This window comes from Dipodomys merriami, unplaced genomic scaffold (genome assembly GCF_024711535.1).
Source record: "Dipodomys merriami isolate MVZ:Mamm:240054 unplaced genomic scaffold, mDipMer1.0.p SCAF_279, whole genome shotgun sequence".
Lineage (NCBI taxonomy): Eukaryota > Metazoa > Chordata > Mammalia > Rodentia > Heteromyidae > Dipodomys > Dipodomys merriami.
Genome location: NW_027204259.1, coordinates 592229 through 610975, shown reverse-complemented (window position 1 = coordinate 610975; position 18747 = coordinate 592229). Strand labels below are relative to the sequence as shown.

The 18747-nt window shown below is 40.4% G+C and overlaps 1 pseudogene; it reads left to right on the top strand.

Annotated features, from left to right (window-relative positions):
- Positions 1-904: 904 nt before the first annotated feature.
- Positions 905-1001, top strand: LOC138837915 (U6 spliceosomal RNA; annotated as a pseudogene).
- Positions 1002-18747: the final 17746 nt, after the last annotated feature.

The window sequence follows — 18747 nt, the reverse complement described above, 5'->3', positions numbered from 1 at the left end:
TACAGTACCAAAGGCAACTCTGTTTTAAAGTATTATTCCATTATCTCTACCTCAGTGTTTGATAGAGTTGGACCTAAAGCTTTACCATTTGTAGATTTACAGCCTGGAGGCAAGAGAAAACACTGTGATTAAAACATTACCAATTTAAGGCCTAATAATTAGGAGAAACATCTGGACTTCTCCTGCAACTATGAAAATATTTGGTGATAGAAATGCAGTAGGGTAAGTTCCTGCCTGGTTGGATGGTAGACAGGCCAGGACATTAAGTAATTATGCATATGATCAATTTCTCATCTTCTTGGCTTTAGCTATTTTTGAAATGTTAGATATAATAAACAATTATATTTTGATAAAATACCTTGTAGTCTGAACAGTTCTGACTGAACTGTTCATCTCTCTATGATCCTTGTAACTAAGATTAGTTTTATTCAAGTAAAACAAACTATGCTGTCATTGTAAGATATTCTGATTTTTCTGTTCCTACATGGGAGAAGAGTAAAGGGTCAGGTAGACATTTGTGCCAGCAAGACCTCATTTGGGAAAATGTCAGCTGCAGAATGTTAGAAGTAGCCCGTAAGCAAGGCTTATTTTGAATCCATTAGCTTCACAAACCTAAGTCAGTTGGATCAATAAGTACTTGAAAAAGCCATCACCTTTGGACCTAGCTACAAATTATTGAAAGTATGATCAAATTCCAAATGAAAAAGACTTAAAATTGTCATTGACAAAAAATTGCAAATGTGAGCAATTAATTGAACATATAATTTTTCCCCTATTCACAGAATTTTAGGGAAATAATAGCATTGTTAGGAACAATAAGGATTCCTTGTTCCAAGTAGGCACCCATGGATATAAGCCTGTATAAAGATTTCATCATTAACTACTTAAATTTAGAAGATACTACATGCTTCAGCAGCACGTATTCCCAAATTACACTACAGAGATTAACATGGCATTTGCACAAGGATGATATGAAAATTTGTGAAGTATTCCATATTTTTCATTCTTCAGATGCAAGAAATGAAAAACAGTTATTAAAAAGTTGATTACAAAATAACAAGTGTAACAACAAACGTAATTCCTTTTAATTAAATTTAGTTTGACATTAGTGTATTAAATCTTCACCTCAGAAAGGCGTTTACATAGCATAAACTTTACAAAACTTTTGAAATTAGACAAAATTGTCATTTTATCCCAAAGAAAAATAATATTAGGACCTAGGAAAAAAAGGAATCTAAGACTTTCTATATCGAATACAATCTGAAAGGACACATTAATGAACCTATGTATTATAAAATAATATAGAATTCAAAGTATATCTAGGAAAGAATAAAATAAATTATGAACATTATACAAACATAGAATATAGAATATTTTAAAATGTTCTTTTTCAGACAAGCACCAGAAATACTTTAGTTTCTGTACTACTCATTTCAACAGATACGTTAAAATTATTTCTGATTAAAAAATCACAAACTTTGCAGAAATCATTATACATATAAACAAAAACTCTTGAATACATTTTGACATCCAATGCAGGCAATTCACGTGGAAGAATTCCACGGAATTCATGAATTTTTACAGTAAGTATTGATGTTGCCGGGCTCTGGTGGCTCACTCCTATAATCCTAGCTACTCAGGAGGCTAAGATCTAAGGTTCATGGTTCAAAGCCAGCCCAGGAAAGAAAGTCCTTGAGACTCTTATCTCCAATAAACCACTAGAAACCTGGAAGTGAAGCTGTGGCTCAAGCCGTAGAGCACTCACCTTGAGCTGAAGAACACAGGCATAGCGCCCAGGGCCAGTGTGCAAGCCCCATGACCGAGCAAAAAAAAAAAAAAAAAAAAAAAAAAAAAAAAAAGATATTGCCCTTATTTGGATTGTGGAAATATTTTGTATGGACACAAAGGATGGACTTGCATTTTTGAAATTTAAGAAACTTAACCCGACCATTAGGACTTAAGAGAACAATTTGTACAGCCTCCCACAACTTCATAGAGGTAGTGGTAAATACTTATCCTTTAGGCAATTTCAAATGCAGTTTCTTCTAAGTTGTTCTTCACACCTGGTTTTATATAATGGTTCAACAGAAGGAGATCCAGTGTATCTTCGCTATCTCAATTCTCAACAGCAAGATGTAAGGGGGTCAAGAGGCCTTTAGTTGACATTGGTGTCTGTATCATGATTAAGTAAGAAAGAAGCCACTCTGGTATTATTCCACATATATACACTGTGCAGACGTGTCCAGCCATCTACAGTTATTGCATTTGCCACTTGAGTCACCAACTCATGGACAATGTCTAAGTGTCCACTGTAGGCTCCCTGATGAAGAGGGGTATACTCATCATCATCCCCTATTATTCACATGAGTGGCCTTTTTGAAAAGTAGTCTCTGCACTGTTGTAAGCTTAATATTTTCAGTAGCCCAATGAAGAAATTTACTTGGATCCTTCTCCATTTTTTGTCTTGCAATTGATACTATTCCTTACTTTTTCATCCTGTTCCTCATCTTCCTAAGAATTGACTAACCAGAGACTTTGAGAGCCAGTGGGAATGAGGTTTCCATGTATTTCCCTAATAGTTCACATTAGTTGAACTGGTCAGAAATATCCGGTGAATTTTCTGCATATCTTTTTTCACCATGATTTTTATTCTCTTTTTCTAATTTTACTATTTGAAATTATTCTAACTGGAGAGTAGGGAATTGATGGAGAACAGAGGAAAGATGTTCCTCCGTATTCAAAGGTACAGGCTGAAAATGAGGACCAGTGATATCTTCATGTGCATCTTATTCTAGGAATGAGAAAATATGAAATAATGCCTTCTATATAAATGATTTGGGAAGTGGCAGAACAAAAAGTTGAAATGATGCAACCAAAAATATAAAAGCAAAATAAATTAGGATAATTATGGAGCAAACATATTATCTATGAGAACCATGAAATAGAGAAAGGAAGAGAGATAGAGATGTGCAGTGACCTAGCTAGCCACAAAATCCATGACTCTGATCAATTGATAGAGCAAACAAAATTGTATTTTTTTAAAAGATTGAAATAGAACTTATGTATTTACTTGAAATTAGTAAATACATTTTAGTAGCCTACATAAAGAGACATAGCTTTGACCAAATTACAGACAAGAATCTAAATCCTGGGTAATTATAGTAACAGATCTGACTGAAATCAGTTGAATCACACTTTTCCTGTACAATAAAGAAATAGGTCCAAGCTAGTAAAGCAGCTAGAGAAGGCAGGCAGATTGTATCTGTGACAAAACTTTGTGTAAAATGGTATTGAGGATTTCTTACTGGTGATCCACTTGCACTGGAAGCATGATTCTGAACTATTGCTTGCTGATTCTGAACTATTGCTTTGATCATTATATTCTCCAAGAAGAAAAATTGAGAATTGATAGTTTAGGACTACTAATACATTTTCACCTTCTCACTAAGCACCTTCAATCATCAAAATCACATGAAGACAATAGACAGGCCTACTTTTTTAGATGAAAACAAGTGTCTTTAAAAAAAACAATGAATTTATGTAGTCATCCATAGGACTTCTATTTTACTAATGCCTCATACATTTTAATAATGTTAGGTAACAATAAATAATGGATCTATTAGAAAGCTCTTAAAGCTCATATGTTCAATAGTGAGTTCTCTTACACAGTATCATGGTATTTTTTGTTTATGGTCTTATGAAGAAATTTACATTACTAACTTGAATTTCTGACAGGACAGTATCATCACTGTACATCTTGCTTCTATACTCTCAGGTTTACATTGCTATCTAAGTATGTGCATTAGATAACTATAGAGGAAAAAGTAGAAGCCACACTGATGGCTCATGTCTTTAATCCTAGTTAATCAGAAAGATGAAATCTGAGGATTGTGGTTTGAAAGCAGACCAAGAATAACAGTCCATTAGATTCTGATTTGAAAGTAACGAGCAAAAGATAGAAATGACGCTGTGGTATAAGCAATAAAATGCTAGCCTTGAGAAAACTGAAATAAAAAATAACAAATTCTGTCAAAAAGCTGTGTGTATAGTAGGAAATGTCCTGCTGTGTTTGGAGCCATTCCAGATGTGTGAGAGGCTCTGAGTTTTGTCTACAGTTGTTCAGAGAACAATACTGCCATCTTCTTGGGGGTTGGAATATTCATGTGCTCAAGGACTGCTGAGACCTTGGGCTACCCGTTGGGGTGTGTGTGTGTGTGTGTGTGTGTGTGTGTGTGTGTGTGTGTGTGTGTGTGTGTGTGTGTGTGTATTTTTCCCTCATTTTTCTCTGTCCACTTCCTGAGTGCCTGTCTGCCTATTCCTATATTCGGATGGTGCCGTTTCTCCATTGCAATCTTGCCTTTAGCCCCTTATCAGTATCTACAATGAGTCTTAAATTGTCAGAGACCTAAATATTCCACTTTTCCTTTGGAGCCCAAGTTTGGCTATCCATATCTTTGTCCACCTCCAGAGTATTCTGTGTCAGCAGGGCCAGCTGGCATATGTTCTCCACTGCCTCTGGGGGGCAGGGTCAGTCATGCAACGTCCTTTTTTTCAGCTGGGCCTCTGGCTGTACTGTATGTCCCACTCCCAGCCAGCTGGCAGTGGAGTGGGGGGAAGGATGGTTGCCAGTTGTTCTGACCAACTCGAGCTTGATAGCTGACTGAAGGCTAACCCAGCAAGGGTGATCCGGGGTTACATGGGAGGTGAGGCCAAGGTGGCTTGAAAATATTGGTCGATGGCTAGGAAATGTCAACAAATCTTTTCACAGCAAGTCTATCTTCCGACGCTAGCAGGGCCTCTAGACAATTCCAGATGTCCAGAATACAGAGGCACAGACTTTGAGCTCCAGGGCCAGAGAACTACGGGATGAGAGACTGGTATGGCCAGTGCCTCAATTTTCTGGGGCATTATCCTTGACCTGGCTATGTCCCCCTTGTGTAAGTTTACTTCTTTACCCAGTGCTGGCCACACACCGGCCACTTGTGCTGTGGAAGTGGCAGGAGCAGAGGTGAGATCTAGGAAGACCAAAATCAGAATTTATGGCCTGAATGGGGTGTAGGGTGTCTTTAAAAAAATCTTAGAGCTAGAACTCAGAGCTTGGCACTGTCCCTGAGCTTTCTTTGTTCAAGGCTTACACTCTGACACTTGAACCATAGCTCACCTTTCATCTTTTTTAGTAGCTGAGTAGACAGAAGAGTCTCACATACTTTCCTGCCTGGGCTGGCTTCAAGTTGCTGCCTTAAGAGCTCAACCACTTGAGTAGCTAGGATTTCTGGTATGAGCCACTGACACCTGCTAATGATGTGTGTGTATGTGTGTGTGTGTGTGTGTGTGTGTGTGTGTGTGTGTGTGTGTGTGTGTGTGTGTGCGTGTGTGTGTGTGTGTGTGTGTGTGTGTTTACCAGGGCTTGAACTCAGAGCCTAGGTGGTATCCTAGGTATCTTTAGCTTGTTTGCACAAGGTTGGTGCTGTACTACTTGAACTAGAGTAGCTCCGCTTCCCATCTTTTTCGTGATTCTTTGAAGATAAGACTTTGCCCAGGCTAGCTTTGAATGTTGATTGATCCATAGGCCTCAGCCTTGAGTAGCTAGGATTATAGGCATGAGCCACTGGCATCCAGCTGCATGGATGTCTTTTCCTACACTCTTCTGTTCTAACAGCTATCTATTTTCCCTGGCCCAGATCTCAGACCTCCACATCGGCTTCCACCAGCCTCTGACTGTGAAGAACATAAAACTCAAACCTGATCCCATTCTTTTTCCTCAGGGGAGGAGGTTATGTTTCATCCGAAGCCAGGTATAGGAGGGGTAGCTGTAGATGGGTGCTCAGTTGGGAGAGAGGTAATCTGTTTTAGCCAAGAAAGGAAGTGTGGCCAGATGCTAATAGCTCATGCTCTCATACTCCTAGCTCATCAGGAGTCTGAGATCTGAGGATTGCCATTCAGAGGCAGCCCAGTTAGAAAGGTCTGTGAGACTCTCTTCTGCAAATAACCACCCAAAAGCTGGAAGAAAAGCTGTGGCTTAAGTGGTAGAGTGCTAGCCCTGAATGAAAAATGTGAGGGACAGAGCCCAGGCCCTGAGATCAAGCCCTAGAACCAAGGTGCTTATGCGTTCACGTGTGTGCGCGCACGCGCGAGCGTGCGCGCGCGCACACACCCACCCACACACACACACCAAACACATACACAGGAAGGTGGTAATGATGAGCTGAGCTAGAACTGGGGGCAGTCCTGAGGCATTGTCACAGTAAACTCTACAGGCATATCAAGTGTTTTCTGCCTAAATCCTTCTTGGGCTGAGGGGTCTGGGCCATGGAAGTAAGTTCCATGGAACCAGTCCCTCCATTTGTGCACTAGGCCACAGGACTAAGGAGAGGGCACTATGGATGCTCATTTGTAGTCGGCCCACGATTGCAGACCTTCATGTGTCCCTGAGCACTGGTGAAGAAAGCAGGCCTCTGGGCCCTGGGACTCCAGGGACAGCTACTGCTACAAGCATCAGCCAGCTGGCTGTGGATTCCTGAGCCTACAAGTCTTTCATGAGCCCAACTCAACACTTGCCCAAGGTGTGCCTGACAAATTCACACTCTTGTGATACCCTCATGAATGAGCATTACCTGGTATGACATCTTGCAGCTTCTGCCCCTCCTGGCTCAGAACTGTGGTCTGAGACGTCAATTTGCTACTCAGATCCATATCACATCCATGACAGATGCCATTCTGATTATCTCTATGCCCAAAGGCTCCACCCTTTTCTGGTACTATGTCTTTCTCTGTAGACAATGGCCTCCAAACAGGCTGCTCCCAAGACTTGTAGGACACCTAGACATTGGGAGACCCTTAGGGGCCCACTGGAAAGTACTCTGCCTAGAGCCACAGAGGTACAAGCAGGCAAGAGGTTGGTCATGGGTACTGAACTCTGGGCCTGGCCATTGTCCCTAAGCTCTTCAGCTTACCACTTGAGCTACAGAGCCACTTCCGGTTTTATTGAGGTTCCTTGGAGATCAGAGTCTCCCGGACTTTCCTGCTTGGGCTAGCTTTGAACCGTGGTCCTCACATCTCAGTCTTCTGAGGACTAGTCTTTCACCACAGTGGACTAGGAGCTCCTGAAAGCTTTTCTTTACTTTTTCTGTGTCAGCACTGGGGCTTGAACTCAGGGCCTGGGCTCTGGTCTCTTAACATTTTAACTCAAGGTTAGCACTTTACGACTTGAGCCACAGCTCCATTTCTGGCTTTTAGTAGTTCATCGGCAAGAAGAGTCTCACTAACTTTCCTCCCCTGAGCTGGCTTCTCAAAAGATCTCTATCTCAGTCTCCTGAGTAGCTAAGATTTACAGGGGTTGAGCCACTGGTGGCATTGGGCTAGAAGCTTTTCTTTTCTATTTTCTTTTTATTGTGAAAATACTGTACAGAGGGGTTAAAATTACATGCGCAAGATAATGAGTACATTTCTTATCAAGCATTGTAGCCTCCTCCTTTGTTTCCCCTTCCCATCCCTTCCCAGCCTCCCCTCGGCACCCCACCCAATCCTCCCCCCCCTCCAAAGTTGTAAAGTTCGTTTTAGACATGACAACTTGTACTTCTCATTGTTGCAACGGGTCAAGCAAGCCTTCTTCCCTGCGTTTGCCCTGACTTCTACATGCAAAGGAGGTCTGAGGGTCAGGAACTGTTAAAAATACGATTCCAGCCACAGGAAATGGATGGGGTCCCTGGGAAAAAGCCGAGCTAATCTTCACCCTGGGCCCCTGTGTGACTCCACTCTCTGCCCTACCTGTGACTCAGCCTTGAATGTCCTGCCATACTTGCTTGAAGCCACAGAACCTTCATTCCACCCACACCAACTGCTCTACACCTCAGGATCTTTGCCCATGCTGTACCTTATGCCTGAGGCCGTCTGCCCTGAATCCACATCTTAGAACTCCTGTGGAATTTTGGCACTGCTTATATCACCTCCTGGAGCAAGTATTTCCTTCCCTTCTCCCACTTTCTTTTCATATTGAGTTGCTAGAGATGGAACTTGTGCAGGCTGATTGGCAAATGCTCTATCTTGTGTGTGTGTGTGTGTGTGTGTGTGTGTGTGTGTGTGTGTGTGTGTGTGTGTGTGTGTGTGTGTGCAAGTGCGTGCCAGTCCTAGGGTTTGATTTCATGGCCTGGATGCCATCCCATCCCTGAGCTTTTGTGCTCAAGGCTAGCACTCTAGTACTTAAACCACAACTCTACTTCTGTCTTTTTGTGATTAATTGGAGAAAAGTGTCTCATAGAGACTTTCCTGCTTGCAATTGGGATCCTCAGATCTAAGTCTCCCGAGTAGCTTACAGAGGTTAAACACCAACACTTACCCTCTACCCTACCTCTTACCTATAACCTCGGCCATCCTCTGATTCCCAGAAGAATATGTCTCATCAGGCTCACTTATTTTTTTGCCAATCTTGGGGCTTGAACTCAAGTTCTGGACATGTTCCTGAGCTTCTTTTGCTCAAGGCTAGAACTGTATCACTTAAGCCACAGTGCCACTTTTGGCTTTTTCTCTTTCTGTGGTACTGAGCAATCGAACCCAGGGCTTAGTGCATGCTAGGTAAGCACTCTACCACTAAGCCACATTCGCAGCCCATGGCTCCCTTCTAACGGGAGTTATGAGGGTGAGATTTATTGGCATATCCCTTTCGGCATATATATTGCTATTTCATATCTTTGCCAAGATTTTGGACCAGACTGTGACTCAGCAATGAGAATGATAAATGAGTGATAGCCACTAGGCCCCAGAGGTCTAGGCTCACATCCTTCAGAGGGATAGAGAATATGGAGCCAGAAACTTTGACAACTCCTACAGTCTAGTTACTGTGATCTCCCTGGAGGCAGTGGCTGGCTGCTAGGTGTCCTGATTGGACACCTCAGCCAGAACTTAAGGCTTCAGTTATTAAATGGCAGAGAAGAATACTTTGTTCAAGCTTCCAGCTCAGACTTAGTACTCTCTGAGGGCTTGTTCCAGCTTGCCCAGGTTGGGGGACTGGGCATGGGCAACCTGCTGAATGCCCATCATCCTTACATCATCCATCCATACACAGAGATATAGAGTTATTGCCTCCTTTTTGTGGGGGGCAGGGATGGCAGTTCCAGGTTTGTTCTATGAGTCTAGGCCCTGTTCCTGAGCTCCTTTTGCTCAATGGTAGCACTCTGTCCTTGAGCCACAGCCTCATTCATGTTTTTTCTTCCTGTGATCTCTTAAAAATAAGAGTGTCTCAGGCTTTCCTGCCACGGCTGAATTCAAATTGTCATTCTCTACATCTCAGCTTTGTGAGGAGCTAGGATTACAGGCAGAAGCCCTGGCTCCTTTGATTCTTGTCTTCTTTTTGTGCTTTTTTGTAATTTTAACAATCTGAAATCTTCAAGGTGTCATTCTAATGGTTTGCATTCGAAAGTAACTAATCAGGCCTGGAGTTTGAAAGCCAGGACTGCCACCCACAAATGGAAGGAGATCCTGAAAAACTCATTCATATTCATGTGAATACTAATGGAATGTAATACAAGTAACAATTAAATTTGCAGTAAATTCATGATTCTATTTTAGAATGCCACAGAAAATTTAGTGGATTTATATCTTCCATTCTAGCACCACGGTATGATTCCCCTAATGGAAGGATACTGACTAATTTTTAATTAATGCTTTTATAAGTATTCAAACATGATACTTCATTAAATGGAGGCATAATTTAATAACTAATAATTGGTTATAGTATATATAATTTAATATCCTCACATTCCCTCTCTCTCTGTATGCATATATATATACATATCTATCTATCTATCTATCTATGTCTCTTTCTATATATAGATATATATCTATATTCTATAGATCTCTCTCTCTATATATATATATCTATAGATATATCTATAGATATATCTCTATAGATATATCTATAGATCTATAGATATATAGAGAGAGATATAGATATATCTCTCTATATATATCTATATATGTATCTCTATATATCTATAAATCTATAGAGATATATAGATATATCTCTCTATATAACTATATCTATATATATATCTATAGATATATCTATATCTATATATCTATATCTATATCTATCTATATCTATCTATCTATCTATCTATCTATCTATCTATCTATCTATCTATATATATATATATATAGAGAGAGAGAGAGAGAGAGAGAGAGAAAGATCATTCCTATGGCTTGATCATAGGTCGTCAAAACTTTCTGGATCTCAGTTTGCCAGAGGCTGGTGTGCTAAGACTGTGACCCCATTTATGGACTGGCCATTGTAGTCCGTGATTTGAAATCCCAGCATGGCCAAAAATTTATTCGTGGAGTAAGAAGCCAATTTTTACACTTTTTTTTCCTTCTCTTTGAAAGTCCTGGGTCTCAGTATGATGTATAATCCATATGCAAATATATCCTATGTGATATGATGTAATAAAAGAACTATTATATGGGTAATAGTACTAAATAAACAAGGGTAATAAAGATCATACGCAGTAAACCCATGCACGAAAATAGATCTCATATATTAATATTACTTTTTTCCAGTGCTGGGCTTCATTTCAGGCCCTGGGAACTTATCTGAATTTCTTGTCTTCAAGGACGATGAGCCTTTCCCCTTCACCCATAGTGTCACAGAGTTATCCAGACCCTCAGTTCAAATAAAAGGCCTGCCAGAAAAATGTTGCAAATTCCAAATCAGGGCCTTATAATAATTATTATTTTTTTGCCCAAACACAGTGCTTACATTCAGGTCTTGGCATCTCTGCCACAGCCAACCCTAGGATCCTAGGACCCTAGTTCAAATCTTGGGGCTGGCAAAAAAAAAAGGGAAGCATAAAACTGAGAAGTTCAAGAGGTGGTTTTTTACTTTTTTCCCCTTTGTATTGTGACCATCCTGGATGTAAATGACAAGGCAAGAAAGAGTACTTGACTTTGCATTGCTGATGTTTGGCTGACTATTAAAGAAGCCATAGCCAAAACTGTCAGCTTAGGTCTGGAGGTCGAATCGTGGGATTGCCACTAATGAATGGCAGAGATTCTAAAATCCCATTCCCATGTACAGCTATACAAATGGAATGTTATAAAAGTAACAACTAAATTAGTAGTTAGTGTTTAATTATATTATAAAATTATTCACAACATTTATAATACAATGACTAATTTTCAATTAATAATTTATTATGTATTCAATCATGATCCTTAAAAAAGGAAGGAATAATTTAATTCCCAGTAATCAATACTAATATCGTATATGTAATTTCATAGTATACAGACATCTCTCTCTTATTTCATGCATCTACAGCTATCTATCTATCTATTTATCGATCGATCTATCTATCTATCGATCTATCTATCTGTCTATCTATATCTCTGAAGAGATATGTATCTATAGATAGATAGATAGAGATATATCTATATCTCTGGAGACATTTAGATAGATAGATAGATAGATAGATAGATGGATAGATAGATAGATAGATAGATAGATAGATAGAGATATATCTCTATCTCTATCTCTATCTCTCTCTATCAGCCACTACTATGGCTTGTTCCCAGGTCCTCAGAACTGGCTGGAAGCTCAGTTTGCCAAAGGCTTTTGTTCTACAACTGACCCTTTCATGAATTGGGCATTGTGGGCTGTGAGTTCAAATCCCAGCATGGCCAAAATTTTATATGTTGAGTCAGAAGCCAATTTTGACACATTTTTTCCTTGTCTGTGAAAGTCTTGGGTCTCAGTATGATGTATAATCCATATGCAAATAGATTCATGTGATAAGATGTAATATATGAAATAGATGCTATATATGTAATATTACTAAATAAAATAAAAATAAGGGTAATAAATGTCATAAGTTTTAAACCCATGCACGTAAATAGATCTCATATATAGATATTATTTTTTTCAGTACTGGGGCTTGAAATTGGGCCCTAGAAGTTCTTGCTGAAATTCTTGTCTTCAATGACGGTGAGCCTACTCTCCCCCATAGTACCACAGATTTACCCAGACCCTGAGTTCAAATCCCAGGCCTGCCAGAAAAACAGTGCAAATTCCAAGCCAGTGCCTTAATATTTTCTTGGCCATGCCTGGGGCTTGAACTCAGCTCGTGCAACTCTGTTTCAGTTTTGATCATCCTAGGCTGCTGTGCAGCCTCTGGACCCACAGCCCATCCTGAGATCCTAGGAGCTGAGTTCAAATCTTGGGACCATAAAAAAAGTAGAAGTTCTAGGAAGATGGCTCAGTAAACAGGGCTTGCCTTGCATCTATAAGGCCCTGGGTTAGATTCCTCAGCACCACATAAGTAGAAAAAACTGGAAGTAGTCTTATGGCTCAAGTGGTAGAGCGATAGCCTTGAGCTGAAGAGTTGAGGCACAGCACCCAGACCCAGAGTTCTGGCCCCAAAACTGAAAACAAAGGAGAAGGATAAAACTGGGAAGTTCCAGAAGGCGGTTTTATATGTTTTTTTCTTTGCATTGCAACCATTCTGGTTCTAAATGACAGGGCCTGGAAAGTGTACATGACCTTGCACTGCTGAAGTTTGGTGGGCTATCAGGGAAGCCATAGCCAAAATCAACAACCTAGGCCCGGGTGTGAATCCCAGGACTGCCACCTATGAATGGCGGGAGAGCCTAAGATATGCATTCTGATATATATCCATACAAATGGAATGTTGCAAAGTAATAATTACATTAGTATTTAGTGTATGATTATATTATAAAATTATGCACAATAATTATAGTATATTGACTAATTTTCAATTAATACTTTATTATGTATTCAACCATAATACTTAAATAAAGGAAGGAATAATTTCTTGATAATTGGGAGTAATATAGTATATATAATTAATTACTATACAGACATCCCTGTCTTGTTTTATACATACATATATATACTTATATATGTATGTGTATATATGTGTGTGTGTGTGTGTGTGTGTGTGTGTGTGTGTGTGTGTGTGTGTGTGTGTGTGTGTGTGTGTGTAACAATCTACATATCTATTTCTACACTTGTCATTCCTGGGGCTCTGTGGTAGAGTGCTTGCCCAGTATGTATGAAGCCCTGGGATCCATTCCACAATATCACATGCACAGAATAAACCACAAGTAGTGCTGCCATTCAAGAAGTGGAGCATTGGTGTTGAGCATGGAAGCTTAAGGACTGTGTTTAGGCCCTTACTCAGGCCCCAGGACTGGCACCAAAAACAAGTTAGAATATTCTGACTGCAAGTATAGAAGGCCAGGATTTCAAATACCTCATCACAGAGCAAGCTGGGAGTCTGAAGCCAATGGATGCCACCTAACATGACTTAGCCAGAGGCCAACAGCTGCAACCCAGCACCATGGAACCAGATGCTGCTGGCTCACCCCTTGCTGCTTGCGGAATGAGATCAGACACTGGTGGGTTGAAAACTCAGCCCTGACAGGAAGTCTGCAAGGCTCTGAGCTGTGCCTCAAAATGGTAGAGCTCTAGCCTTGAGGAAAAGTTCTTCGGACAGTACCTCCAACCTATGAGTGAAATCCCCGAGGCTGATGATACTCCCCACAAAAAAATACCCCCCTAAACCATAAGATGTGAACTTGTGTGGTTTGTGATGTGTATGTGAAAGAGTGGTGATACTGATGAAAGCACCTTAAATCTAATGACAGTTTATATGATACAGCAATGTGAAGAAACCTTCCTGGGGTGCTTGGTCCTCAGTCCTTCATGGGGTTCTGGATCATTCATGGGGTACTGTGTGCTGAGTCATTCACGGGGTGCTATGTGCTGAGTCCTTCACGAGTAGTATTCATGCATCTGGTCCTTATAAGAGCTACACAAGTAAGATGATTGTGCAGATGAGAAAGTTGAGGCTCAGATATATCCCCAGGGCAGGGCCAAATTTATGTATATATTTAGCTCTAGTGACGTCTCCTGCAGACAATTGTTTTGGTTTAATTTTCACCATCATGAACCTTGAACTCACAGCCTAGGTGTTGAATTTCTTCTTGGGCTCATGGCTAAAGTTCTACCATGCTGAGCCAAGGACCTCCTTGCAGCAAAGTGCAGGGCTTAAGTGTCTTTAGCTGAGGTCTATCATCCTGGCTGCTTAAGAAGCTGAAGATCTTGGTTCAAAGCAATTTCAGATCATGGTCCAAAGCCAGCCCTGGCAGGAAATTCCTTGAGATGGTTATCTCCAAAAACCAACAGCAAGCCTGAAGGGGCCCTGTAGCTCAAGTGCTAGAGCGCTAGATTTGAGCTGAAGAGATGAGAGACAGCACTCAGGCCCAAACTTCAACTCCTCCAACTTACAAGAAAAGAAAGAAATCTGAAGTGGAGTGCTGGGAATTTTTCCTAGGGGTAGACTGCATTGCATGTGTGAAACCCTGGGTTTGAATACTCAGTACCACATCCATAGAAAAGGTCAATCCCTGAAGTGGCACTGTGGCTCAAGTGGTAGAGTGTTGTCTTTGTACAGAAGAAACTCAGATACAGTGGTTAGTTCCTGAGTTCAAGCACCAGGACTGGTATACACACACACACACACACACACATACACACACACACACACACACACACACACACACACACACACACACACACACACACACACACGGAGGCACCGTTGCCAATAATGAATCATTTCATTAGGTTCAGCTCCCCAATTGTCTGCCAGAAGAACTCTTGAATTAATGGTAGTAGTTTGTTTCAACACTGAAACATAGTCACAAAGACAGAATAAGTGCAGGGAACTTGGCCTGCCACAGGAGGTGGCACAAATGAAGGCTTCCTGTCAAAACAGAGCACTGGGGAGAGAGATAGCTTGAGGTACAAAGAGGCCTTTTTCTCCTGACCTTCAGAGCCTGCCCACACTCATCCTAACTAAATGGCCCAGATGAATTGTTTGTCACACAGCTGTACAGGAGTGAGGCTTTTTGTTTGCCTGTTACAAAAGTGAGGCAGACTTCCTGTAGCAGACTGGGCTATGGAGAACCCCTCATGCTACTCTGGGAACAGTGAGGGTAACCCCGGAATATGCACTGTTTTGAAATCACTGTCTGTAATATGAAACCATTCTATTCAAAGCAAATTTCCTAGCTGGGTTTCTTCATAGAACCTCTGGATGTTCACTGATACAAATACATGCATACATCCTCAGACATATGGAGTTAATGGCTCTTTTTTGTAGCAGGTTCTGAGGCTTGAACTGTTAGCCTAGACATTTTCCCTGAGCTCCTTTTACTCAACGAACCATTTTATTGTGTCTTAAACCATGATTATGATAGCCTGGGATGCAGCTTCTATACCAACAGATGATCCAGGGAACCTAGGACCCGAGTTCAACTCCCAGCACTGGCAAAAGTACATGAAACCAACAAAAATGGAGGAGGAAAACCCCAGGAAGTTTTACACAACTGTTTTACATTTGTTTCCTCAGCACTGTTACCCTCCTTGATCTCAATGACTAGTCTTTTAATTGTATGTGACCTTGCATGACAAAAGCTGGTGGGGTATCAGTAAAGCCTGAGTCCAATCCAGATACGTAGGCCCTGAGTTCAATCCTGGGACTGCACCTACATATGGCCGAAGATCTAGGAAACTTGTTCCTATGTATTGGAACACTAATAAAATGTTTGAAATGTACTAATTGAATTACTAATTAGCTAGTCATTCTAGTATAAGATTGTATGTAATAAATATAGGTCATTGATTAATTCTTTATTAACTGTTCTACTGTGATTAATTAATAGAGGCATAATTTTAGACCAAATAATTGGTAGTAATAGAATATATTAAAAATAAGATATAGACAGCAATCTTTATATAGGGTTATACACTAGAATCTACATAAATATCTATCTGTCTGTATATATTTATGGATGTATATACATATGTAAATACACACAAAAATGCACACACACAGTGCAATCTAAACATCTATCTGTTTATATATTGGCCATTCCTAGGGCTTGATCTCAGTTCCTCAATTTTGCCTGCCAACTTCACTTGCATCAGACTACTGTGCTAACATTTAACCATTCATGAAGTGAATTCATGAGTTCAAGTCACAGAACTGCCAAAAACTTAATCCTGGTGGACAAACCAATTGTCCCACTTGTTTTCCTTATCAGTGAAAGTCCTGGGTCTCAGGAATGATGTAGAATATGTAGGCAAATTTATGTCTTATGTAATAGGATGCAAAAAATGGTATATATAATCATGCTCACTAAAATACATAAAAAATAAATAAAACACAAAATAAAATGAATACACTAACCTTAATATGCAGTAAATATGTGTATGTAAATATAAATCATCTGTTTAAAATGTATATGTATATTAATCTTTTAAGTGCTAGGACTTGAATTCAGGCCCTAGGAACAGGCCTGGCTTTCTTGTCTTCCAGCACAATGAACTTCCCCATCCCCCACAGTGCTGCAGATTTACCCAGACACTGAGGTCAATTCCCAGGCCAGGCAGAATAAAGGACATGGATATCAAGCCAAGGAGCCTCATAATATTTTAAATATATTTAATGTATGAATATATGTACCTGTTTATTTATTTTTATTTTGTCAAGCACAGAGCTTGAACTCAGGTCGTGGCAATTCTGCCGCAACTGTGATCATTCTAGGCTGGGGTGCAGCCACTGGACCCACAGCCGAACTTGGGTTTCTGGGCCCCAAAGGCTGACAGGAAAAAAAAAAATTAATGTGACACAGAAAAATAAAAAAAAATGGCAACTTGCAGATGGTTGCCAGTTTTACATTTGTTTGCTTTGCAAGGTGACCATCCTGTGTCTGAATGACACATTTGAAAAATGTCGGCAACCTGGGTTCGCTGAAGGCTGGCGGGCTACCAGGAAAGCCATAGGCCAACACGGCAACATAGGCCCTGTGTTGGAAGCCCCTTCCTGTCCCCTACCAATGGAGGAAGATCTTAAGAGTCTCATTCCTATTCATAGGAATACCGATGGAAGATTATGAATGGCAAGGTGGAATTGGCTGTTTCTGAATACTACTGTACAATTAGACAGAGTGATTTTAGAAGGTCAATGGATTTTAATGAGTTTTTTAAAAAACATTCAAAGAATATTATTACACGGACGCAATATTTTCCAGACAGTGGATGATTTAATTGATAATTCATTAAGTTATGAAAAGAATAATATTAATTATATGGAAGTATACTAAATATCCAAGAATTGGTAGAAATGTAGTCAATATAACTGAAGAATGTACAGACATCTCTGGCACTCTATAAAGATCTATATTTTATTGTGTAATACTATCTGAATGGCAATCTGTTCCTATTTTGTCCATGCGTGGGGCTCGATCTCAGGTGCTGGAAATGACTGTCAGCTAAATATGCTCCAGGCTTGCATGCTGACACTCACCCAGTCATGAATTGGGCCTTGTAGGCTGTGAGTTAGATGCCAGCACTGACAAAAATTGAATCGTGCAGTAAGAAGTCCATGGTGACTCATGTTTTCCTTTTCTGTGAAAGTCCTGCATGTCAGGTGTGAAGTTGCATACATAGGCAAATCTATATCCTATGTAATAAATGTAATAAATATTTCATGTGTAATAACCGTCAATAAGATAAATGGTAAATAAATGAAAAAAACAAAAATAAAATGAATAACTATACTAAGTGCGATATGGGGGTCAGCATCTGGGGCTGTAATCTCAGGGCCTAGGAAAGGCCTGGCAGCTGAATTGGCTAGAGGCTGCTATGCTGACCATCACTCATTCATGAATAGAACCTTCTAGGCCCTGAGTTTAGATCCCAGCACTGCCAAAAATGTAATTGTGGAGTTAGAAGCTGAGTGTGACACACATTTTCTTTTTCTTTGAAAGTGCTCAGTGACAGGTAGGATGTATAATTCAGATGCAAATCTATATGCTATGTAATAGGATGTCATAAATGTAAAAAATGACATAGGTGGAAGAATTGTCACTATAATTCTAATGACAGCTTGTTGAATAGAGCTATGTACTGAGTCCTTCATACAGTGCTCTGTGCTGAGTCCTTCACAGGGTGCATTCTTTCATCAGGTCCTTGTAAGAGTTCTACAACTGAGATGATTATGCAGACAAGAATATTGATTCTCAGATATGTCTCCATGGCAGGGAAAAATTATGTATTTCTGAAGAGTAATGAGTTGTCTCCTGCAGACAATTGTTTTATTTTGTTTTTTCTCAGTCATGAACCTTGAACTAGGGGCCTGGGTGCTGGCCCTTAACTCTTGGCTCATGGTTAGCACTCCACCACGTGGAACCAAGGACTCCCTTGCAGCAGAGGTCACAGCCTAGGGGTCTATAGCTGAGGTTGTCATCCTGCCTTCTCAGGAAGCTGAGATCTGAGGATCTGGGTTCCAAACTATCCCAGACACAAAAGGTACTATGATCCTATTATCTCCAATTCACCACTAAGAGACCTGAAGTTGAAGTTGGGTGTTTGTTGCTCATGCCTGTCATACTAGCTACTCAGGAGGATAAGATCCAAGAATCATGGTTAAAAGCTAGCCTGAGCTAGAAAGTTCTTCAGACACTTAGCTCTGATGGACCACCAGAAAAACTGAAATGGCGTTTTGGCTCAAGTGGTAGAGCACAAGATTTGAGCTGAAGAGCTCAGGAACAGCACCCAGGCCCAGATGTCAACTCCTACAATAACAACAACAAAAAGACAGAAACAAACTAACAAACCTGAAGTAGAGGGCTGGGAATGTGCCTTAGGAGTAAAGTGTTTTTCATATATGA